Source organism: Herpailurus yagouaroundi, unplaced genomic scaffold (assembly GCF_014898765.1).
Source record: "Herpailurus yagouaroundi ecotype Mexico unplaced genomic scaffold, PumYag 139, whole genome shotgun sequence".
Classification (NCBI taxonomy): Eukaryota; Metazoa; Chordata; class Mammalia; order Carnivora; family Felidae; genus Herpailurus; species Herpailurus yagouaroundi.
Window position 1 is genome coordinate 71,130,198 of NW_024412394.1, and position 25,119 is coordinate 71,155,316.

The window sequence follows — 25,119 nt, forward strand, 5'->3', positions numbered from 1 at the left end:
GAAATGGGGCGCCTGGGGGGGCTCATTCGGTTAAGTGTCCGACTTCGGCTCAGGTCATGATCTCACTGCTTGCGGGTTCTAGCCCTGTGTCAGGCTCTGTGCTGACAGCTCAGAGCCTGGAGCCTGCTTCAGAGTCTGTGTCTCCCTCTTTCCCTGCCCCTCCCCAGCTTGTGCTCTTTCTCTCTCAAAAATAAATAAACATTAAAAAAAGTTAAAAAAAACAAGTAGGTCTGAACTGAGATGCCCATTAAGTTAAAATGCACACTGGATTTTAGAAACCTGCTATGAAAAAAATAACGTAAGTTATCTCATTAGTAATTCCGCTAATTAATAATATTAATTGACTTGCTGAAATGGCAAGGCTTTAGATATGTTGAGTTAAATGAACTATACTATTCTTTTCACTTTTTTAATGTGCCTATTAGAAAATTTAAAACTCACATTGTGTTTCTGCTGCACAGCACAGCTATAAGATTTTTAACAAGGTAATAATGTAATTATGTCGTGTGTAGGTGGGGACATGTTTAAAAAGATGCCTTGAATGTATGGGCATCTTAAATAGCAAATGATAAATTAGAGAACATCAGGCCCACAAACAATGGGAGATAAAAATACCAAAGTCAAGACCAAATTTATTCACTCACCTCTTCCTGTCCTCATCTGTGCCAGGATCAGCCTTAAGTCCTGGGACTTCCAAATGTCCTTCAAGAGCGCAGAGACCAGAAGGGAAAAGACTGGCAAAAAAAGAAAATTGTAATGCAAATAATGTTGTCAGTAATATGATAAACTCTCATGCCCCTGGTCTGTATTGATTTAATTAATTCTATCATCCAAGTAAGTTTTGTTTATTCAATACATACTGAGCCTTTCCTCTTTTTATTTCATGCCAAGTTCCTTGAGACTAGGAATCGTGTACTACTAAGCTGCATTGCTTACTAACCAATTGCTGTGGTTTCAGAGCTCCCTTTTTACATCATGATCAAATGTTTCTTCATCCCTTAGTCACTCTGACCAGAAGCAGGTGAACCCCAGGAAAGCTGATGGGCTTAGGTTCTAAATATCACCAATGTTCCTCACCAGCTCCCTTACCTAAGGAAAGTGGTTAACCACTCTGTGCCTCATTTTCCACCAACAGCACTGAGAAACAAGATCCTAGGTGACTCTTCCAACACACACACACACACACACACACACACACACACACACACGTCTTTGCTCGCAATTTAGCTTATTATTGTCAATCATCTGAAAAAAGCAAATGCTTACAAACCCTCCAACTTACTGTCATTGGATTCCTTCGATATAACTATTTTCAGTCACGGGGAGGGTTCTGCATACTAGCGACTGGGTTCCCTCTAAACATCCTTGAGAATGTTTATTTGAAAAGATTACCTTGTTTTCCTTCAGGATTAAGTCATGGTCACCGCAGAGAGAGATGATTTGGAAAAATGACAAACAGTTTTTGATCGTTCCTCAAAGGCTGCCCTTGTTAAATGAATATGCCCACAGAAAAACAAAATGTATTCTAGCCCACACACGTTAGAGGCATTTTTCAAACACCTAGATTAGAGCAGATAGGTATTACAAATAACATATTTGTTGCATAGAGTGAAGAAATCACAAACTTGCTTGGATAAACACTATTAAATGCATACTTACCCAGTGGATTGCGACAGTTCCCCTCTGGCCCTCACTGACGAGCTTGACTCCAGCTGTAAATTTGCTTGCAAAACTTCCTTGTCAGAGAACTCGCCCTGTTAGGAGGACTCAACCCTGGCTTCGAATCTGCAAGGACAGAAAAATCGAAGTGACAGAAAAGCGGTTGCTTGTGTCAGGCCTAACTAAGGAGAGAAAAGGCTTTAAATTAATCATGATTTAGGGATGCTAGTGAGGCGGTACAAAGGAGCATTCCTCTGGAGTCTCTGAGAAAAGGGGGGGAAAAAAAGAGCCTGGAGCGCTCTGGTTATGCTACCCGCGGATCCTGCCCTTCTGTTATAAACAGAATTCAGTGTTTATGGTGGGAGTTGATCTTGTGTAAGCAGATAAAAATGCATCAAAATCTACCAGCTGTTGGTTTAAGCGGTTATGCACAGAATCTCTCCACGTATAGGGCAAAGGTAAATGAAAAGTTTCATCTTCTCTCCTAGAACCTGTGAACTGTGTTCCGTAAGCTGGGAGGATTTTAGATTATATATTAAATTTTGATTCCCCACAAAAGCAAAAGCTGGTCTGAGCTTCCTTTCTGGAGAGAGGTTGAGCATCACCCTCTGGATGTGCCTTTGTTCATTCCTCACCTACCTTGTACAATCAGAGCATCTAAATATGAAGAAGAGGGGCACCTGGGTGGCTCAGTAGGTTACACGTACGGCTTCGGCTCAGGTCACGATCTCACAGTTTGTGGGTAGGAGCAGCACGTTGGGCTCCGTGCTGACAGCTCAGAGCCTGGAGCCTGAGTGGGATTCTGTGTCTCCCTGTCTCTCTGCTCCTCCCCCGCTCATGCTCTGTCTCTGTCTCTCTCTCTCTCGCTCTCTGAAAACTGAAGATTAAAAAATGTTTAAATATGAAAAAGTAATTTGTGTGTGGCTTATAGTCAGTGTCTTACAAAGCTGTCACGAAAGACCTACTAAGGTTCTGCTCAACTGCCACCATCAGATGGCACCTGTGAGGCAGCAAACCTAATGCCACCTCGTCCGTCAATCTCTGTTGGCTAAACAAGGCCGCTTCAATTAAGAGATGTCTGCCTCCATTACAGTTTGGGTAGTTGAGTCTGCATCGGAGAGAAAGACATCCTGGTCAACTGACTTCAGACTGACTTTGTTCCTGCACCAGGCATCACACCCTGTTAGCCCAACAAACATCAGCCATTCCAGGCTAAATTAGGAAAAATGCACCCCCCTCTAATGAGCTGCTAACCACGGGGGTGGGTGAACATGGGATTCAGTGATGGAGAAGGACAACATCCAGGGTTGAGACATGTCCAGAGATAGAAGGGAACTTGGTCTTTCATCCTTAGGCTAAACCTTCGTCTGGCATCAGAGGCCAGGTCAGTGAACCAGATTCATTTGTTTCCACGGCCATCTCCAACAGGACCAGGATTTTGCAGGCCTTTAGAAAATCACTGGCCTGGGCCATTTGGCCACAGTTGCTTGTCATGATGATACAGCGCTTCTTCCTCAGTTCTTTACTCTGTAAATAGAGAGACACCCCCTAAAGACGCAACAGCAAAAGACCCTACTTAAAAAAAAAAATAGTCCTTTGAGGGGTGTCTGGGTGGCTCAGTCAGTTAAGCGTCTGACTCCATCACGGTTCATGGGATCGAGCCCTGCGTCGTGCACTGCACAGACAACGTGGAGCCTTCTCAGAATTCTACCTTCCTCTCTCTCTGCCCCTACCCCACTCATTCTCATATTCTATCTCTCTCTCTCTCTCTCTCTCTCTGTCTCTCAAAATAAATAAGCTAAAAAAAAATTAATGTTCTTTGAAAATAAATAAATAAATAAATAAATATTAAAATAAAAGTAAACAATGTTCCTTTAGCTTCATTTTATAGTGACATCTCTGTCATCATAAAACAGCCCTGGGGCACAAGAAGTTCCACCAAACGCTATACAACAGAAAGGTGTAGAAGCTGTTCCTGCCCCTCAAGGGCTCACAGTAGAAAGCACAGAGCACTTCATCTATGCAGATGTAACCAGTACCTATAAACAACAGAATACAAATGCCGAATCCACGAAGCGAAAAATAGAAAATACAAGAGTCTACAGAAAACAAAGTTGTAGGGATGAATAATGTAAGTAAATAGATTTATTATACGTTTTCTTTTTCATTCGTGACATTTTGAAGTGTAATCCAGGATAAGGAAAAGAAAATCTCTGTGCAACTCTGCTGCCTCTTACCTTCAGTGGTCCTGAAACCAAAACGGAGACACGGCCAGGTAACTAACACGTGGCCACTTTCACAACAGACTCTTTTGAGCCGCACTGTGTATTAAGCCGTTCTCAAAAACAAAACCGTTCTATTTCTTTCCACAGAGGAGACTTACAGATATCAGTTCAGTCTTCTTTGAAAATCAAGAACAGTCTTCATCTGCACCAAGGGACCTTACTAGGAAAGGTTGTGGGCACTCCCTCGGTAGAGATCTTTACAAACAGGATAACCTTTCACCTGTTTTGTGTGACTTTCCCTAAACGCAGATAATAGGCAAAGAAATCCCTTCAAGACCCTCTTTAGTTCTCTCATTCAGGGGTTATTTTCCAGTCATTCCATCCATTTGCCTTTTCTGTATCTTGCAGTCAACTCTTGAGAAAAGACGATCAGAGAAGGTGAAGCCAATAGGGTCAGAGTGCCTGATAGGATAGTGACATTCGAACAGTTAATAAATATGCAACCCTTTCTGTATTCCAAGAGCTACTTAGTACTCTACTTGAGTTAGTCCAAAGGAGGCAAAAAATGTTTCAATCTTCCTGTCTAGACCAAATCAGTAGCCAACTTTATAAAGAACCTTCCACGAGCCAAGTCCTATCCTGAGCATTTTACATGAATGATCATAATCTAACAGCAACTCTGTGAAATAGGTATTTTATTATTCCCATTTTACAGAGGACACAACAGAGTCTTGGAAAGATGGTCTCGCACAAACTAACAAGACGGGGAGACGGATTGGTACACAAATTGATTCTTTTAGAGTTCTGGAGGTCAGAAATGTGAAATCAGTCTCAGTGAGCTAAAATCAAAGGGTCATCTGGGCTGGCTCCTTCTGGAGGCTCCAGGGGAGAATCTGTTTCTTTGTCTTTTCCAGGAAGGATGTTGTCCTCATTCCTTGGCTCATGGCCCTGCATCACATAATCTTTTCTCTTCTTATCCTGCATCACATTGCCTTCTCCTTTTCTTTATCAAATTGCTCTCTGCTTCCCACCTAAGAGGACAGTTGTGATTACATTTAGATTCTATTCTACCCAGAAAATCCAGGATCATCTCCCGATCTCAAGATCCTCAACTTAATTACATCTGAAAAATCACTTTTACCATATAAAGTGGCACGTGTAGATTCCAGGAATTAGGACCTGGATATCTCTGGGGGCCGTTATCTAGCCTGCCACGAATCAAACTATCTTCCACTTCCTTAAACACTATGGTACCTTCTTCCCAGATGAGTAATTCTTAACAAGCTGAGTGACTGATGTTCAGCAAGTGAATGGGTATCTCCTGAAAACTAAAAAGGTTAAATTAAGTCATTTTTATGGACGGTAGCACAATATAGTGGCAAAGACCTGGACTTGCAATCAGGAAATGGAGTTCTTCTCATTAATTACACACGCAAACTTGGACGAAGCCCCGCATCTCTTAGAATCAGGGATCGTCAAGGGGTCTCAACATGTGCCAGCTCTGATCAAATCTCTTCAGGCTTCATGGGAAAGGGTGAACCCAGCTATCACAGTGCCTGCCTTGCTTAATCACTGGAGTCCCTTTTAACTCTGACTTTACATGATCAGTGATGTATGAATTATCAATTGCTGCCTAAAGAATCATCTTAAAGTTCAGTGGCTTACAACCACAAACACTTATTATCTAAAACTTTTTATGGGTCTGGTATTCGGGAGCGGCTTAGCTAGTGGCTCTGACTCAGAAGTCCCTCGGGATTCCTGCTTGGGGCTGCAGCCATCAGAAAAGGCTTAACAGAAGCTGAAGAGTCTGCCTCCAAGACGGCTCACTCACATGGCAGTCACCAGGGGAGGCCTCAGTTCCTTCCCACACGGGGTAATCCACAGGCTCCTGGAATGTCCTTATGACATAGCGACTGGCTTTCCCCAGCGCACGTAAATGAAGAGAGAACGAAACAGGCGATGCCCCAGTATATGTTAGGACCTAGCCTTAGAAGTGGCAAACCATCCCTTCCTCTGTGTTCTGTTTGATACATAGACCTGCACTAACTCAGTGTTAGTGAGGATTATACCAGGGCATGGATACCAGGAAGTAGGGCTAAGGCCACGAAGGTTCAGTGACTTATGGGGACTAGTGCTTCCACAATTAGACTTTCGTGTGCATGTCTATCTAGAGGCCTCATCAGCCTGTGGAAACCCATATTACATAATTCTTCGTGATGGATGAGTGGCTTTGTGGCTTTGAGAAGGGTATTAACATCACAAAACATATTTTTAAAAAGATAGCCCTGACGGCACAGCGGGTGAACTAACGTGTGCCCCTACTGCCCGCCGGATGCCCCAGACGGTCATCCAGTTGGCTAGCCTGGCCTTGTAAATTTCACATGTCCTCGGTCTCTTCTGTCCTCGTGTTTTCTCTCTAGCCACTGTGACATTCCCATTGTATCCTGAACCGGCCAGTCACTCCAGACCATGCCCTAAGTAACCTTCCCAGCTCCAATGTCAGACGCTCCACGAAGCTTTCCCCAATCCTGAGACAGCACAAGTATCTCTTTCTAGCATTTTCATAGCACTTTATTCACCTCTCTGTTACAGTATTTATCATACTTTCCTTTCAATAATTCAATTTTGTTTCTTTCCCTAAATATCGTGTGTATCCCTTGAAGGCAGGGACCAACACCTCACACTATGGTTAGGATCCCAGAGCGATCAACAAATGTTTTTTTTTTAATTTAATGAATAGACTTATTTCAATAAATCATATTTCTTTTTTTTTTTGTTAAATTTTTTTTTCAACATTTATTTATTTTTTGGGACAGAGAGAGACAGAGCATGAACGGGGGAGGGGCAGAGAGAGAGGGAGACACAGAATCGGAAACAGGCTCCAGGCTCTGAGCCATCAGCCCAGAGCCCGACGCGGGGCTCGAACTCACGGACCGCGAGATCGTGACCTGACTGAAGTCGGACGCTCAACCGACTGCGCCACCCAGGCGCCCCAATAAATCATATTTCTAATACACTTAGTGAACACTAACCAAGGGAGAGGCCTTGTGCTAGGTCCCAAGTCATATAATAATTACCAGCACGGGCAGGGCCCTACCCTCAGGATACAGAGAGAAGACCCACAGACGTTGGTCTTGACAATGATTATGTCCTTGTTCTCTCTCTTCCCCACTGCATTTTCAATTTTCCTACCTCCTTCCCACCTTTTCCAATTATCCTTTCTCTTCTGACTCTTTCCTAAACACAGCACTGCATACATAGGCATTGCCTGGTCTCTCTGACAGATATCAGACAAATAGTTGGCCATTCCAGGGCCAGGGGCAGAGCCAGGGACAGGTTATGATGTTTATGTTGCTGGCAAACCCCTGTGTATATGAAAATCCATTCATTTCTCAACTCCCACTTAGAAAAGAAAAATGAGGGATGAAACAAGCATTCTCATGTCTGTATGACTCAAATTTTTTATCGTTTTCTGTCTTTACTATCTCAAGTGAATTGAAAGCTCAGTTTTTCTCTCTTAACATGTTGTTTAGAGTAGCATCCATTGTTTTAGTGGAAATGGCATGACCACCTAGATCATAAACTCCATGACTGCAAAAAAAAATGTTGTTTCCTCTTTTCCTTTTAAATTCATAGCTCCTAGAATATTCTTTGACACATAGTGTGTGTTCACTGAACATTTATTAAGTGCATTCCTCGAAGCCATGATTTCTTATCATGCTAAGTTTATAAATGACCTGTTCTCTTTCCCATTACAAATGGCTAGATGGCCTCAGTCAAGACACTTACTCTGAGTTTTCTTTCCTATAAAACAGGGACATCAACAGTTACCTCTCTTACACGAGGGTGTTGTGAGTATTAGAGAAAACTCTTGTAAAGCAGATAGTTCTTTATAGAATAAAACAGTGTCTTTATAGAATAAAACTGAACAAACGGTTTGATGCTGAATCCAGAATCTTTCTGATAATCTTATTTCTCTGAACATGTAGGTTTGGTGAATGCTTATCTCTGATTGGTTATAATCCACTGAATAGATTTGCTTTCCTAAAAGTCAGGCTCTTCATGACTTTTTGAAACACAGCATGTATTCAGTCGATATTAATTAAGTACTTATAATAAAACTGCAGTTATGCTAGGCACTAGAAATACAAAGAAAAACTAACCCATTACCTAAAAACTAGCCCTTTATCTAAACAACTTTATTCTTGGATAAGGAAGACAATATAACAAAAATTACAGAATACTGTGAGATATGCTAAGACTGAAATAGGCAAAGACTGAAATAGACATTTAGGAAGAGCACCCAACCCAGCCTGGGAGGGAGGAATAGCAGAGGTTTTCCAGAGGATCTTAGTTATAAAGGAGTTAGAAAGAGAAGAATTTAGCCAGAGAGGGAAAGGGATGTGCGACATTGGTCCGAGTAGAAAGACGAACCAGAGCAAAAGCATAGGGAGCAGAAATGACATGGTCAATTAAGAGGGTGCAGGAGATAACATTCTGATTAAAACATGGAATGAGAGACAAAATCCGGTCAAGGGCTAAAGTCGTGCAGAGATGCATGGAAGTCAGATCTGACTTTGTATGTGTTTCTGTGATTTTGTATGTGGTGCCATGGATTCTTGACTATGCCCTTGTGGTTTATAGAGAGTCCATGAATAATTTTAAGCTGCTAACCTGGTAAATTGGACTCCATTAAAATTTAGAATATTTTTACCTCATCAAAGTTAAAAACATTTGCACCTCATTTTTTTTAAATAAAAAGGCAAGTCACAGACCAGAAGAAAATATTTGCAAATCATGTGTTTGATAAAGGACTTGTACCCAAATACGTAACACACACTTATGACTCAGTGATAAGACAAACATCCCAATTTAAAAAGGGGCAAAATGGGGCACCTGGGTGGCTCAGTCGGTTAAGTGTCCAATTTCCACTCAGGTTATGATCTCACAGTTCATTGGTTCAAGCCTTGCGTCGGGCTCTGTGCTGAGAGCTCAGAGCCTGCAGCCTGTTTCAGATTCTGTGTCTCCCTCTCTCGGCCCCTCCCCTGCTCATGCTCTGTCTCTCTCTGTCTCTCAACAAAAAAATAAATGTAAAAAAAAAAAAAATGGGCAAAATATTTTTAGTCATGTCACCAAAGAAGATATGCACATAGTTGATTAAGCACATGAGAAGATGCTAAACATCATTTGTCATTAGGAAAATGCACATTGAAACCATAATGACATGCCACTTTACATCTACTAATATCACTATAATCAAAAAGACAGAGAATGCAATACCAAGTATTGATAATGGTGTGGAGGAATGGGAACTCTCATATATTGTTGGTGGAAATGTAAAATGGCATGGATGCTTTGGAAAACATTTAACACTGTCTTAAAAATTTAAACAGAAACCTCCTATATAATAAAGCAATTCAATTCTCAGGAATCTATGTAAGACAAATGAAAGCATATGTCTACACAAAGACATGTCAATGCATGTTCGTAGCAGCATTAGACATAATGGCCCCAAACTGGAAACAATTTAAATGTCCATCAACTGGTAAATGGATTTTTTTTTAAATGTGACATATCCATAAAACGGAATATTATTCAGCAATCAAAGGATAGTACAACCGATGCATGCTGCAACCTAGACCGATCCCCAAAACAAAGTAAGACACAAGAGGCATAATTACCATTTAATTCACTTACATGAAATGTCCAGAAAAAAAAAAAAAATGTGTAGAGAGAAAATGCAAATCGATGGTTGCTGGGAGCTGAAAGTAGAAGCAGGAAGGCCTATATAAAGTGCACAAGAGAAATTTCAGGGGTGATGGAAATGTTCTAAAACTGAAATAAGGTAAAGGTTACATTGCTATATACATTCACAAAAATTTTTGAATTATCTACTTACAATGGGTGAATGCTATGGGACATAAATTATACTCCCATAAAGCTGTTTTTTTTTTAATTTTTTTAATTTTTTTTATTTATTTTTGAGACAGAGAGAGACAGAGCATGAATGGGGGAGGGGCAGAGAGAGAGGGAGACACAGAATCTGAAGCAGGCTCCAGGCTCTGAGCCATCAGCCCAGAGCCCGACGTGGGGCTCGAACTCACGGACCGCGAGATAGTGACCTGAGCCGAAGTCGGACGCTTAACCTACTGAGCCACCCAGGTGCCCCAAAGCTGTTTTTTTAAATAATTACACTACATCAGAAGGTATATGGTCATAAACTAGTTAGTAAGCAAGAGGTCTGCTTATTTTAAAGATATCCTCAGGATTTAAAAACTCTGACCTATTTTCGAATTACTTTTCATCTGGACCCAATCAAAGTAATAGAAAGTTGATTTAGTTAGATTCCCCTAAACATGAACACATCTTCAGTGTGCAGGGAAAAAAAAAAAAAAAAAACAAGTCAGCTCTCACATAACCCAAATTTGTTGGCCCATCTCTAAACATGAGTCATAAAGGCAGTTTCTTCCTTGCTTATGAAAATGTTTGAGGAAAAACTATGTGCTTGCTATAGCATAATTGACCACAGTAATTATAGTTCATGCAAATTTACGTTGTATTTATAAGACTGCTGGATTTGGTAGTGGGAGATTGGGGTGGGGGGGGCAGTCGCTGCTTGAAATCTAAGTCTTTAATCCACAAAAAGCCATACTTTTTTTTTTTTTTTTTTTTGGTCCAAACTGGCAATTATGGGTTGTAGAAGTATTTGTGCTTGTTCAGATGTTCCGTAGCCAAGAATTTGAAGATGTCCCTTTTCTTTTTTTTTTTATTTTTTTTTCAACGTTTATTTATTTTTGGGACAGAGAGAGACAGAGCATGAACGGGGGAGGGGCAGAGAGAGAGGGAGACACAGAATCGGAAACAGGCTCCAGGCTCTGAGCCATCAGCCCAGAGCCTGACGCGGGGCTCGAACTCCCGGACCGCGAGATCGTGACCTGGCTGAAGTCGGACGCTTAACCGACTGCGCCACCCAGGCGCCCCAAGATGTCCCTTTTCTAAGTAAATCCAGTACTGAAGAAAAGTATTAAACTGTCAGATCTGAGAGCTGTAACTATTTTTATGATTCACCATTTCACTGGTAAGGAGGTAAAGACAAGCTCATCTTTTAAGAGAAACCAATTGTGTCCGGCAGTTATTTAGGAAAAACAGTATGATTCCGATTCTTGGAGAAAAGAAGACATTGATTCCACTTATAATTTGGACTCCATCACTTAATTATTAATGATGGTTTCAGAGCTTCTGTTGGCTTACCTAGGGTCACCAATTTGATTTCAAACCAATAATAATAGCACAAAGATCCCTTGGGTTTCTCCGGAGCAACAGAGTGATCACATCTCTTAGGCAATTGCTACTTCAACTATCAATTGTGCCATTTGTTCAAAATCAACATGTCACCGGGGCACTTGCGTGGCTCAGTTGGTTGAGCGACCGACTTCAGCTCAGGTCATGATCTCACGGTTTGTGGGTTCGAGACCCACATCGGGCTTGTTGTTGTCAGTGCAGAGCCCACTTTGCTTCGTATCTTCTCTCCTCCCCTCTCTCTCGGCCCCTTCTCTTGTGCGCTCTCTCTCAAAAATAAAGAAATCTTAAAAAATCAATCAATCAATCAATCAATACGTCACCAAAGCCTTTATTTCAACCCAGATTGGGATCACAAGGTCATAAAGGCATTTACTCTTCTGGGCCTCATCTATACATTACAATATCAAAGTTATAAAGACCAGCTTTCAAGTTTGATATCCTACAACCATTCTGAGACAAGATCATTTCAACTAAGCTCATTTGGTAGACTATGACAGTGAAGGCAGATTACCCTTACATACGATAACTTCCTATGTGCCAAACATTTAATTTTGTTTCTGTTTCTCCAAGTAGGCAAAGAAAACAAAGAAAAGGAGGGTGTTGGGGCAACTGGGTGGCTCAGTCAGTTAAGTGTCCTACTTCAGGATCAGGTCATGATCTCGTGGTTCACGTGTTCGAGCCCCGCAGCAGGCTCTATGCGGACAGCTCGGAGCCTGGAGCCTGCTTTGGATTCTGTGTCTCCCTCTCTCTCTGCCCCTCCCCTGCTTGTGCTCTGTCTCTCACAAAAATAAATAAACATTGAAAAAAACTTAGAAAGAAATGGGGGGGGGGTGTTTAACTGTACATCTAGATCATTTAGTAGCTTATGCCTAGTAATGTTGGAAAAGGAGAGTTTTGCTTTCTTTTTTTTAATGTTTATTTATTTTTGAGAGAGAGAGAGAGAGAGAGTGTGTGCGAGAGGGGGAGGGACAGAGAGAAAGGAAGACACAGAATCCAAAGCAGGCTCCAGGCTCTGAGCTATCAGCAAAGAGCCCGACGCGGGGCTCGAACTCACAAGCCATGAGATCATGACCTGAGCCGAAGTCAAATGCGTAACTGACTCAGCCACCCAGGCACCTGAGTTTTTCTTTCTTAATCAGTGGTGAAAAGAGCCAGGAGAGTATCAAAGCCCCTCATTTCTGGCCCTTTTCCTCCCATCAGAGCAACTAAAGGAGCTTGGCTCACATTTTAAAGGGCAAAATTCCAAACCCTTAAAAAGTTTCCCGGAACCTACATTCAGCTACTCAATCATCCCATCTGCAATCAGGTGACATTAGCCCTGATTGGCACTGAAACATTCGGACCTACATATGACCTGGAACCAGTCACTGCTCCGGCAGGAAGTAGATCAGAGGCACTTGGCTGAGCCAAGTTTTTCTTTGCAGGGCTTAACCCATAGCTCCATTACCCACTCTTCTGTCAGGTTCAATATTGTATCTACACTGACCTCTGGGTGCAGTTCTCTCACTAATCTGAAGCTCATCTGCTGGAAACACTTTGAATTCTTGTCACAACATGCATTTTTAATGTTTTCCTGATGTATGGCGACCTCTGACCCCTCACCCTTTCTAGCCTCTCAGAACTTTACGTCTCTGTACTGTTTTCAGACTCTGCACGCCTGCCATTCGCCCAGGGACCCCATACTCTGTGCTGGCACTAGACCCAGCCTCACCATGCCACAGAGGGACAGGAATGACTGGCCTTGCAACAAGGTGTTGAACTGCCATGTCGCACCACGGCGTTCCAGCCAGCCAGATGCAATTTGGCAACATGAGGCTTTTAATCCAAATTCATGAGTCCCCTGTTGTCAACGTAACGAACGCTTCTTAAAAACCTACTCTCTGCCAGGTATTCCTGTGAAAATTACTACCTACACGTCACTGCCCAAATCCACACCACTCCCCACTCCCACCCCAAGATTTTTCTGGTTTCAGCTGGACCTGAGAAAGAGTTACGAGTGAGGGAAACAGCTGACCCCGAATGCTTTATTCTCTGAAGCATGAACTCAAAGTTTTTGCTTACTTATGAATCATAGTCATGATGACAATATCCTTTGAAGTTATTTTCCTTGAAATGCTAGTAAGAGGCATTTTTCCATCCATCTCACAGGGGTTTTGTGTAAATGAATGCTGTTTCTGGAGTACTTCAAAGGAAGTATAAATGCACAAAGTATTCCTGAGTCTCCTTCCATGATGTTCGCTTCCAAGGCATCTAGATAAGCACCGTCTAATAGAAATGGAATGTGAGCTCCGTATGTAATTTTTAATTTTCTAGTGGCACCATTTAAGAAAGTAATAAGAAACAGGTGAAGTAAATGTTGATAATACATATTTATCTAGTCCTTTGTATTCAAAATAGTATCATTTCTCCTGTCTTTAAAATCTCATGCGTATTTTAGACTTGCAGTACATCTCAGTTCAGAGGACTAGTCATTGAAAGTGCTCAGTAGTCACCTGTGGCTAATGGCTACCACATTAAAATGCTCAGTTAGTGAAAGCCATCCAGAACAAAGCTAGAGACTTGGGAAAATTCTTTTAAACTATTAAGTTTTTGTAATTGACTGAAATGTGCCCAACGGCCATGACAGTAGATCTTCCTTAAAGGTAAGCTATAAATCAGAAGTGATGTTTTCGATTTGTCAGAGCTTACAAAATTACGAAATTGATGAACTTGGTCCAAGGACTTGCTTACGTCTTGTGTAAATGTAAAAGGCTTTCTCTTACAGGTCTGGCTGGGAGAATTTAAGATGTCATAGTTAATTGGGTAAGGATTTTGATGCTAGACTATTCCACTTTTTGAACTGAGCTCTCTCAAAGGCACCCAAATGCGTTCTGATGAGAATCTCTGTATCAGCATCAGAAGACAAGTTAACAAGGCTATTCAAGTTAGACTCCATCCTTTGCCTATGTAGTGGTATGCCTAGAGGCACTGTGCCCTTGGAAAGGTCAGAGACACAGACACGTAGCCTGGAGGACCGGTCTACAATCTCCCGATAATTAAATTTGAAGACATAAAGTTCCTGACCCTGAAAAGAGAAGCCTTCTTCCAGTGAGAAAGAGTTATCTAGTCTCTTCCTGTGTGAGAATGTTTTGCCTCAATGTAAACAAACTAAAGAGTTGAAAAATGAGGTGCAAAAATGCCCTCTTCAGGGTAAACAACAAACCGGTTAGGATATGATTTTCTTGGAATGTGTTGCGAATTCCAGAGGCAGGCTCACACTTGTCAAAGAACAGGCAATCCTTCTGATGGACATAATAACCTCAAGACTTAGTTGGATACATTCATGCATTAAGCTTCCCAAATCCAAATCTGTGCTTACATTTTTCATATTTCTTATGTAACCAGATATTTTCTGCATCTTAATGGAAGAGAAAACAAGGCACAGCAAGTATTTGCTTCGAGAACAACTGGATTCTGAAGACCATTAGAACCAACTTTATTTCGTTGCTTCACTGAACATTACAATCACTTTCTAGCACCTCTGATGCTAGTTTTGTTTTTCCTTTTATGATAACAGAAATCCAACATACTGACTAAAGAAATAAAAGTTTCTGAGACTATTTGAGTAACTTCACACAGTCACGGTAGGGTATGGGTGATTCAGCTACTAAATATCCAGTCACGTAGAAATGTATCCCGTGTTCCTTATATTTCTATCTGGAAAGGCCTTTGTTAATGTTATCCTGCAAGCTTCTTGCACGGCTGGGACTAGGGTGATGCTAGTGACTCACTCACCTCAGGTACAAAATCTAGGAAGGTGCCAAAAACACTCAATTAAAACAAAAAAGTTTTAATGCGACATCTTTAAAAAAAAATTGAAATGAATGTAAAAAAAAAAATAACCCTATAATGAACAAAATATCAAAATCTTACTTACATCAAGACAGACTCTGACCCTGCGCTGGCTTTGCCCCAATTCTGGCCCTGTTCAGGCCCCTGCTTGGGAGGAAGAGGGAGTGTTCTGTCGGTGAGCTTAAGAGAAAAAACAGAGCATGCCCTTCCTTCAAAATCTGCCAGCCTGCCCTGCTTGTCTGTGAGGTCAGTGTGAACCAGGTGGGCCCCCACAAACGAGGGCCTGCAGTTGGCCAGAGTGGCCAGGAACGCCAAAGTACTGGCAGGATTCATGTTCTTGCTACTTCATCACTGAGGCCTCAGATCCTTTAAGCTGCCCACTGTGCCAAACCACGCGGTCGTCTCTCAACTGTTCACGTGGTAGCAGCTTACTCCTTCAAGGTCAGCGGAAGAGTCTCTCTCCAGTCTGCGAAGACAAAGGATGTGTCTGCGCCTGAGGAAGCAGGATCAGGAGAGCAACGACCCATCACCTTTGCCATTTTCTATTGGTTAGACGCCGGTCACATTCAAGAGGAGGAGATCATACGAGGGCGTAGATCACCAAGGGTCACCCTAAGGCATCTCTGTATAGTAACCAACCGTGTTACAGAGAAATCAAAAAGAGCTTCAGTGAAGCTTGAAAGCACCCTCAGGTCATATGACAAGTAAGGAGGCAGTTCTAGGATGAAGCTCAGTTCTGTCTGAGGACTCCACAGATATCCTGCTAGGCCAGCGTTTTCTAAAATGTCTTCTGTAGAACTCCACTTCTGCAAGATGATATCTGAGATACTTGCAGAGGGGAACTTTGGTATTTATTTATTTTTTTAAACTTATTTTTTTTTTTTTATAAGAGACTTTGGTATTTAAATAGATTTAGAGAACGCTGGGATAACTGAAGTTAAGCAGGGTTTTTATTATTTTTTTTCATTTTTATTTAAAAAAAATTTTTTTAATGTTTATTTATTTCTGAGACAGAGAGAGACAGAGCATGAGTGGGAGAGGGGCAGAGAGAGAGGGAGACACAGAATCTGAAGCAGGCTCCAGGCTCTGAGATGTCAGCACAGAGCCCGACGCGGGGCTCGAACTCACAGACCGCGAGATCACGACCTGAGCCGAAGCTGGATGCTCAACCGACTGAGCCACCCAGGCGCCCCAAAAAGCAGGGTTTCGTCTAGCACTTTTGTTGTAAATCCCCCACTTCCAAACTTCCGATTTCCCATCAATGTCTGAAGAGGATAAAGAAGGGTGAGCTTAACCTTGAAAGAGAACAGACTATCCCACACATCTTCAGGCAGAGGTACTATTACTGAAACAACTACTGAACGGTTCAGATCCAAATCTCTTGATTCCAGATCCAAATCTCTTGATTCCACGTGCTAGACGTCACGTGGCATCGTGTGTTAAAGAAAAGGAGTGGCTGATTTGCTAATCAGTCATTCTCTAGCAATATTCGTATCTGAAAATGTATCTGGTAATAAATGGGAGAGATCAGAACCTGCAGCTTTGATGGTATTCTTCCTGAAGTTACCAAAATTGCTTTATTTTATTTATTTTATTATTTTTTTTTTTCCATTTTGCTACAGTCTCTTCCTTTCTTCCTGACTTCCTTCGCCTGGCTATCCATTCCCTGAGATTTGCTTTCTTGAAGGGACGAGGATGCTGCTAGCTGATGGCCAGGAAGTAGATGTCACCCTCCATCGAAGGTCAGCACAGAACTATAGCCAGCACCACGGGAAGGGGCCCTTTAGCAAGGAAACGAGACCGTGCATTTCTCCAAGGCCATGGGACAACCAAAAATCTTTCAAAGCTGAACAAGAGGAAATATTCCAGGAATGGCTTTGTGGTTGATTGTACCATTCCCACAAAGTCTGAAGGGAATTTCAAGGAACCTGCCCAAATTCTGTCTGTCCATGTAAAAACTGTTAACCTAATCCTTTGTTTCTTCATTTCTGCATTAAGACCAGCGTCAAAAGGAGAACATAATTGGGCAGTGAGAACTGCAAAAGGAATGAACTGAGTTTTAACCAATAACTGAATAAAACTTAATAGTACACATACATAAAATGATTTTTAGGTTCTTATTTTTTAAACAAACATGGACATTTTTGGAGAACTTCCAGAAATAATCTTTCGCAGAAGTGATGGGGGTCGATAACAGTTTACAATATTAATCTGACCCTTTTATTATTATTGTTATTTGTGTCAAAATCTCCTTGCTCTAGACTGTATTCTCTTTAGTTACTGCTTTTGATCTGCACTGGATTGTTTGCCTTTTTTTCAGTTAATGGAAGGAATTCTATGCATGAAATGGTACAAACTAAGGTCAGATATCTGTGGCCAGAATGTCAGCAGGAACCCATGTCCTGGACTGTGAGGGGTAAATCACCACTGGTCACAAAAGAGAGAGAGAGAGAGCTTAATTGAGAATTGGTTTTCTGTTTTCCTGAAGGAAGAGAATGGTGTTTTTCACATGTATATTTCCACTTAAGAAAAAAGCAATACAAGTAGCAGTTTACGATCTCCCTAAACATTGGATTGTCTTTCTTTACCTCCATTTTAAAAGCAAAAACACTTTTTCTTCACCTGGTTAACCCCTGAGTTTCTGTCTTCCTTCTCCTTAAAAAGAGGATTTTTTTTTACACCCTGTGTTTATATAATTTGAAGACTAGTTAGTATTCCGAACTTCCGTCTTGTTGCTGTCCTTTACCACCTACTAATGAGAATTATTCTTGAATAATTGCGGCCAGAAAACAAGATTCTACTTAAGACCGGGGAAGGTTAATTCCAGTTAGCGTAAAGGTCAGGAATTGAATTTATGGTGTTACTGTATTCAGCTACGAAATAATCAGGAAAAGCCACAGCTTTTTCTATGGGAACTCAGATTCCATGTGTATTAACTCTAGCCATACTCCTTGAAGAGGCTGGACAATCAAACAACAGTGAGTCCTGGAAAGGACTAGGACAGCATTAATAGGAGTTAGAAACAATATATCATGTAATCCTTTAGACTGGGGGTCAGCAAACTTTTGTAAAAAGCCAGATAATAAATACTCTGGGCTTTGTAGACCACATCCAGTGTCTGTAGCATATTGTCCTTTGTTTTTCTTACCACACTTTAAAATTTAAAAGCCATTTTTAACTCTTATACTGTACTCAAACAAGCCACATTTGGCCTAAAGGCTATAGTTTGCTAATTCCTGCTTTAGTCCATTTATATTCATTAAAATAAATTCTTTTTTTTTATATAGATTTAAAACTCAAGGCTCCTAGTTGTTTAAAAATAGCTCAATAAAGTAATGGGTCCAATGTGATAAAAAATTTCACGTTGTACAAATATAATCCAAGGTGTCAAGTCAAAGGGGCTGACTTACTTGCCAGTTTTTATTTTCTTTTACTACCTCAAAAACAAAATTAAACTTAAGAAAACTATTGTAGAGTCTAATTAAAATTGTGTAGCTTTTCAAATAGGAAATTTTCTTCTTTAATATATCTGTCTAAAATTCATGAATTGTACGTTCAAAGGCCAAAGCTGCCTAATATCGCCTTAGCTGCCAAATTATGTTTCCCATAAATACCAAGATAATGTTAATTCTTGGGTTAGTTATCAAAAAGGAGGAGGAGGAGGGGGAAGAGAATGAGAAAACTATATATGTAATGTTGTAACCGCTAAGTTAGAAACATAACACCAGTAATTAATAACAATTCAGTTGACCAGGTTAGCTTTCAAAACACAATTGATAAAAAGCAAAAACTTACTTTTCCTATGGAAAAGTAGTCAAAGACTAGTTACTTAAGGTGACTCTCCCAAGAGGCTGATCAAGCTAAGATTAGTCTTATATTGTGGAGTGGGGGGTGCAGCTGATCTTGGGAATACAGAACCAACTGTCTTTCTCTGTAATTTCTTTGCAGTACCTTAATGTCAGGGAGGAATACTTCTACATTTTACATTTTATATTATGCCCACCTCAAACACCTGATTACTTTAAAGTCTTTAGGTGAATTGTGAATTCTACCCTATAATATAGCCACATCATTTTTATATCAGAGAATAGGAGATTGGTTAAATTTCTCCAGGCGCTACTCAAGTTCCCAAATGCCTACCCACGTCTACCTTATAGGTTCATCTGCACCTCCTGTGGAGTAACTCTGTTCCCATGTGGGCTTCCCAGGAGCCAACGGAAATGAACTAAAGAACTTCCCTTTCCAAAGCTCACCTTTCTGCCACAGTGACTGAGTCTCCTGTTAGGGACTCCCAGCTCTGAGCTAAGGCTTTTGGATAGGACAAGAGAGAGGACAAAAGCCAGACACCAGGCTTTCTGGAATGTGCCTAAGTCAAGATTTGCATATATCAGAGAATATTTTAAATGTGCCAGAAAACTGCTACTTAAAAGACAGAAACTAGAAGTCTCTTGGTAAAAATTACTTTTTAAAAAATGTTTATGTTTTGACTTGTTGATTTTACGGATTTTGAGAAAGAGAGACGGGGGAAGGGCAGAGAGAAGGAGAGAGAGAATCCCAAGTAGGCTCCACACGGTCAGCACAGAGCCCGACTTGGGGCTCGAACTCACACACCATGAGATCATGACCTGAGCCCAGGTCAAGAGCCCAAGGCTTAACCGACTGAGCCATCCAGGCGCCCTGCCAGAAGTTCATTTTTTTACCACAGATTTTTATGTTGCTTACAGTACAAAATTACCTACTTAAGATTATACTATAACAATGACAGGAATACTGTATTACCACCCACTTTACAGATAACGGAGTTGCAGAGAGGGCAAGTGACTAACTTCCGGGTAGTCCCGGGGCTGGGATATACCAGAGACCAACTTGAACCCAGGCTGTTTGACCCCGTAGCCTGTTTTAACTCTGTGCTCTTCGTGATGCTATTCTGACACAGAACGACATTAAAAGGAAAACACTTCTTAGCATTTTAGCAACTTCTTACGGTTCTGCTTTATGCTGAAATTAGCCCTACTTCTATTTAATAACCCCATCACTGATTACTATCGTAATGCCAGCTGAAATATTATACTATAAAGAGGAAAGAAAATGAGTACTCCTAGCTCTTCGCTTCCTATGGATCATTTATGCTGGTAGAATCTAAAGCATCACTCCATTAGCTTGTACTTAATAGCAAATCGTTTGGGGCCTGCACAGCCCCTAGCGATTTCACCAGCCACCCTCTGTGCTTCCATTTGTTAATGTTCACCTGCTCCCCCTCATTAATATGCAAACATGCAGTGACTTCGGTTTATTCCCAAAGCCTCGTCTTGACATGAAGTCATCTTTTCTCTCCGTGTGCTTCTTGGAGAGGCCATTATCTGAACTCAGAAATGTCCTGTAGCAAAATAGCTTTTTCTGAGGAATAGAAACATCTCATAACCCTGACGACAGAAACAAAAGGCATCATTGCCTGATAAAATGGCAGTCTAACCATGAATCCCCATAATCAGCTATTTAAATCCCCATCTCACCGTGAGGTTTTGCTCTAGCATAAGCTATCATGCCCACAAATACTGACGAGCACATGATCGTCGTGGACTCTGGCTATAGAAAACGTCTGGCTGATGTGTTTCATGCTACTCTAATTGTGTTCCTTATATTTAACTCGGGTCACCTTTGTTAGAGGTGCCCCCAATCAGACCAGCAGTCATTTTTTCTTGCTGCATAAGCATGACAAAGTTCAAGTGCTGCCCCATTGTGACCTTACAGCTCTCCTAACAAAAACTTCTCTCTGCAACTACCGGGATGTGGCAAAAAGGCAATCTGAGCTTCCTGCTTCTGCGTGCTTTGGATACGTGACCTTTCCTGTCCAAAGTTCAGTGGGGGTCGAGGATAAAGTTCTGATTCCGGTATGCATCATTTCTGGTGTGTAGATACGAGGCACGTAAGCAAGCTTTAAACAAGAGGGTGTGTGATTTTTAAACTTGGCTGAAAATATTTTCATTGACCTTTTTCAGGAGTGTGAAAAACTTTCTGCCCTCGAGTGAACTCTGTCAATCTTTGATTGCGCTTCTGGTCTCCTTGGTATGGTTATAAGAAACAATATTGAAGTGTCTAATTCTTCTGTTTGCAAGCATCATGCACACAAGTGTATAATAGTTTACCATTTGTTCTAGCACAGAATTAGGACCGTATAGTCCTAATTGTCCATATAGTTGAAGCAGAAGCCCTTTAATGACGATTTTCTACATTTATCGAAAGGTAATGTTGTGGTGTTGGCCTGATATATGGGTGAGTTGCCTCCAATTCTTTGTTTCCTTTTGTATCAGACTAGAAGAAATTTCTATCCCAAACCTAGAAGTACCACCCGAACACCATCCTTTTAACACATCCTTTTAACTCCATCCCTTTAACATCATTTACCTTGGGTTTTACGAAGTGTTCCCCTAAAGTCTTACTTGTGAATGTCACTCTAAATAAACCACACTGTAGTTAATACGGAGAGGCAGCCCCAGACATGTGTATAACAATCAAGAGATCCAAAAAGAAGAGTTTTTAAAATCAAGATTTGAGTCAAGTTAATTACTTCCTACTGGTAAATTGCACCCATTATAAAACAGAAACATTAAGATCGTGTTGTGAGGATTAATGAGATCACGTTGGTTAAGCACTTTAAGCCCTTTGGAGATAGATTCCATCATTTTGCCACCTGGGTGCATGATAAAAAAGAAAATACCCCAGTTTTCTTTGAGGCACAATGTATAGAGTTAGCAACAGCCAGCAGGCTTTATCAATCTTTTTTTCTTTTATCTTTTTAATAACTAATATTGTTGGAGGAGGGAATGTTGCAAACCAAGGCTAAAAGTGAGATAAAGGCAGATAGCTGATTCCTGTAACTTCTACCCAATACATTAGACTTATAGCCAAATTTTACCAAATTCACTTGTCAGTCTACATGACAGAGCAAAATGAGCAAGAGGTTTAAGATGAGAACAAACTGGATTGAAATTCTGGTTCTACTGGATGGGTAAGTCTCTTTACACGTCAATTTCTGCAACTATAAAATGCAATGACAAGCTTCCTTCTAATAATTACAATTGAAATAATTCAGACCTACACTTTTATGGAGAACAAATGAAACTTGCTGAACAAAATATTTATGATAATAATAAAAACAATAATTGCTTCTTAAAAACATCAAAGAGATAATAAGATGCTGAGGAATTACTGGACCAAAATCTAAAAGACAAGATCCCTGAGAAGGAAAGCCAACATGTAAAGCCACTTTTGCGCCAAAGTCATCTGCCGATCTAGAAAAAAATAAAACAGTAGCAAAACGAGCTGAGCTTTTGGTAGCCTTAGAGACTGAGAGGGAGGAGGCAAAGCCCAGAGTCTACCAAAGCTGGGGACTCTGATAAACTGATGCCAGTCTAACCTGGAGCCCTAGGATGAGGGGGCTCAAAAGTCATCCAGCCCTCACAGACCTGCAGGGCTCTGGGTATCCTAGAGAACCTCAGCTTTGGACTGGGATCAGGAGATTTTCTAAGACTCCCGGGAGCATGATGTGTCTGGGACAATGGTGGCCAATAAACTTTCATTCATAATGCAAGCTTTTAGATTTAACATAGATTTTCGTAAGTGCCTTAGATTTTACTTATACAGGGCTTGTTAATGCCTATTTTTCAAGCTTATGATTGGAGTCTGATGATACCGCTGATATCAATGGTTACGCATAATGGTGAATTAGTCTCCTATGTTATTCTTACTTATGTTACCTTCATTTCTTTCTCTCAATTTAGTATCTTTTCTTTTGCCCTTTGCCCCTTTCTCCCTTCAACTCCCAGGTTCAACATCCTCTCTCAGTCACCTTCACCTAAGAGCCTTCCCATAGCTTCTTCACCATATTATGAATTATTCTCAAGTTCAGTCATGTCACAAGGGAAATAGTATAAAGAAAGGGCACAGCGGGATCACAACAACATCAAGGCGACTTTAGGACATGTGTTCCCTCCACAATTGTTCCTAGTATAGTAATTTTGAAGAGTTCGTTGTATTATGATATTTGCGAATTCATCTATCTCAATACCTTCATTACTAGACGCTGAGCAGATGATATGTGACCAACAGTAGCCAGGTGCTGAAGAGAGTAGAAAAAAAAAAAAGCCCATTAATGATTCCTGTCCCTCAGGAAGCACTTCGTCTGCAGCTGAAGAAAATAAATGAAAACATATTGGGCAATGAGAGAAACAAAGGGAATTCAGAGAAGACTGTACGAGGAAACACTGTATGACTACCACTGGGAATATAAGGGGAGGCACTGACCAAGGAAGTAAGAGAGCAGATGCTGGGCTACCTGGGGGGCTCAGTCAGTTAAGTGTCCGGCTTTGGCTCAGGTCATGATCTCACTGTCCATGGGTTCGAGCCCCGTATCAAGATCTGTGCTGATGGGGCGCCTGGGTGGCGCAGTTGGTTAAGCGTCCGACTTCAGCCAGGTCACGATCTCGCGGTCCGTGAGTTCGAGCCCGCGTCGGGCTCTGGGCTGATGGCTCAGAGCCTGGAGCCTGTTTCCGATTCTGTGTCTCCCTCTCTCTCTGCCCCTCCCCCATTCATGCTCTGTCTCTCTCTGTCCCAAAAATAAAAACGTTGAAAAAAAAAATTAAAAAAAAAAAAAGATCTGTGCTGACAGCTCAGAGCCTGGAGCCTACTTTGGGTTCTGTGTCTCCCTCTCTCTCTCTGCCATTCCCCGGATCACTCTCTGTCTCTCAAAAATAAATAAAGCATTTTAAAAAATAGAAAATAATGAAAAATAAAAAGAGAGAGCAGATACTGTGCGTGAAAGCAAGGACTATAACACAGAGGACAGGGGCAGAGGGAGCATGACCAGACAATAAAAATAAATAAATGAATCAAAAGCCCACTGTGTGTTGTATGCTATTCCACACGTCTTACAGCTATCTTAGACACCTCAGAAAGCCTTACCAGGAGGTATTACCATCAGTTACAGATAGTCAATTGAGGCTTAATCCATTGAGGCCAAACCACAGAGTCTATAAGTAGTGAAGCTAGAATTTGAAACCGGTTTATAAGGACACCGAAACCTGTGCTCTTAGCTACTACCCCAGAATGATTTTACCAGGGTCATTTCATGGAAGGCCTAGCAAGAAGGTAAACAGGGGTTATTGGCAATAGGCAAATGCAGTCAACCCTTCTGGGTTCTTGAGGAAGGAAGTGAAATGCTAAAAGCACCTTTTAGAGCAATTCCTCGGATCTTGACACGGAAGAATCAACAGAAATTAGTTATGACTAAATCAATTAGACCCAGTAGAAGATTGTGGGCTATATCCAAGGTTTGACGTGTTCTGGTCTGAAACCCAGTGGTGGGTGTGAGAACAGAGAGCAATTGATGAGTCTAAAAACTAGTCTAAAGGAAGAAAAGAAAGACATGTTGACATTGGCTAAACAAATGAAGAAGGAAGAAAAGCCAAAGAAAATCTTAGAGAGAAATGGCAAAAAAAAAAAAAAAAAAAAAAAATTGACAAGATAACAGTAGAAAGGGAAGCAATCTCTATGAGAAGAAAGGGAGTTCAAGTTCCAATGTGTTCAGCTTGGGGCAATGGCAGGACGTAGGAGGAATGGTGTATCATGAGTATTGAGAAACCCTTGGATAAGAGACCATAGTAAGATGCCTGTGAAGGAACAGGAAATGTAAAACACCAGAGTGTCAGTAAGATAACTTATTTTGTTAAGTCTCAGAAGCTTCTTACAGGGAAAAATACAACAGAAGTACTTAATAAATAATGAGAACACTTCCCCTAGCTGCCACTTTGCCTGAATTTCTCTTCACTTCATGCTTTCCTTTTAGTAGGCACTAACTGCCAGCCATTCGTGTTGCAATATTACCTCCCACTTCTTAATTTCTGCCCGTGTTTGTTTGTTTAGATGTGCCTATGCCTTTAATCCTGCTTTTCTTCTGTGCTGTCTCAAATAATAAGAACAACAATGACTGGAATCTACCTCTTTCGGCCTATCCAGCAGTGATTGGAGTGATATCCTCCTATACCATGTTATTTCATAGTAAACATGACATTAAACTCAATTACATCGAAGATTAAGTTCTTGA

General features: G+C 41.1%; 2 long non-coding RNA genes across 5 annotated transcripts in view; both read right to left on the reverse strand.

The window, feature by feature from the left end:
- LOC121029925 (uncharacterized) overlaps window positions 1–25,119 on the reverse strand; it is a 34,952-nt gene that overhangs the window by 1,393 nt on the left and 8,440 nt on the right. For 3 of the 4 annotated variants that reach the window (XR_005789982.1, XR_005789980.1, XR_005789983.1), the window contains 4 exons: window positions 15,103–15,483; window positions 1,660–1,785; window positions 1,393–1,560; window positions 645–734 (listed from right to left, as the gene is read on the reverse strand). This is a non-coding gene — a long non-coding RNA (uncharacterized LOC121029925). The remainder of the gene's footprint in view (window positions 1–644; window positions 735–1,392; window positions 1,561–1,659; window positions 1,786–15,102; window positions 15,484–25,119) is intronic. The other variant, XR_005789981.1, reaches the window with a different exon arrangement.
- On the reverse strand, window positions 4,563–9,829 carry LOC121029926 (uncharacterized). The gene is made up of 2 exons (XR_005789984.1): window positions 9,582–9,829; window positions 4,563–4,915 (listed from the first exon to the last, which is right to left on the reverse strand). It is a non-coding gene; the product is annotated as an uncharacterized LOC121029926 (long non-coding RNA).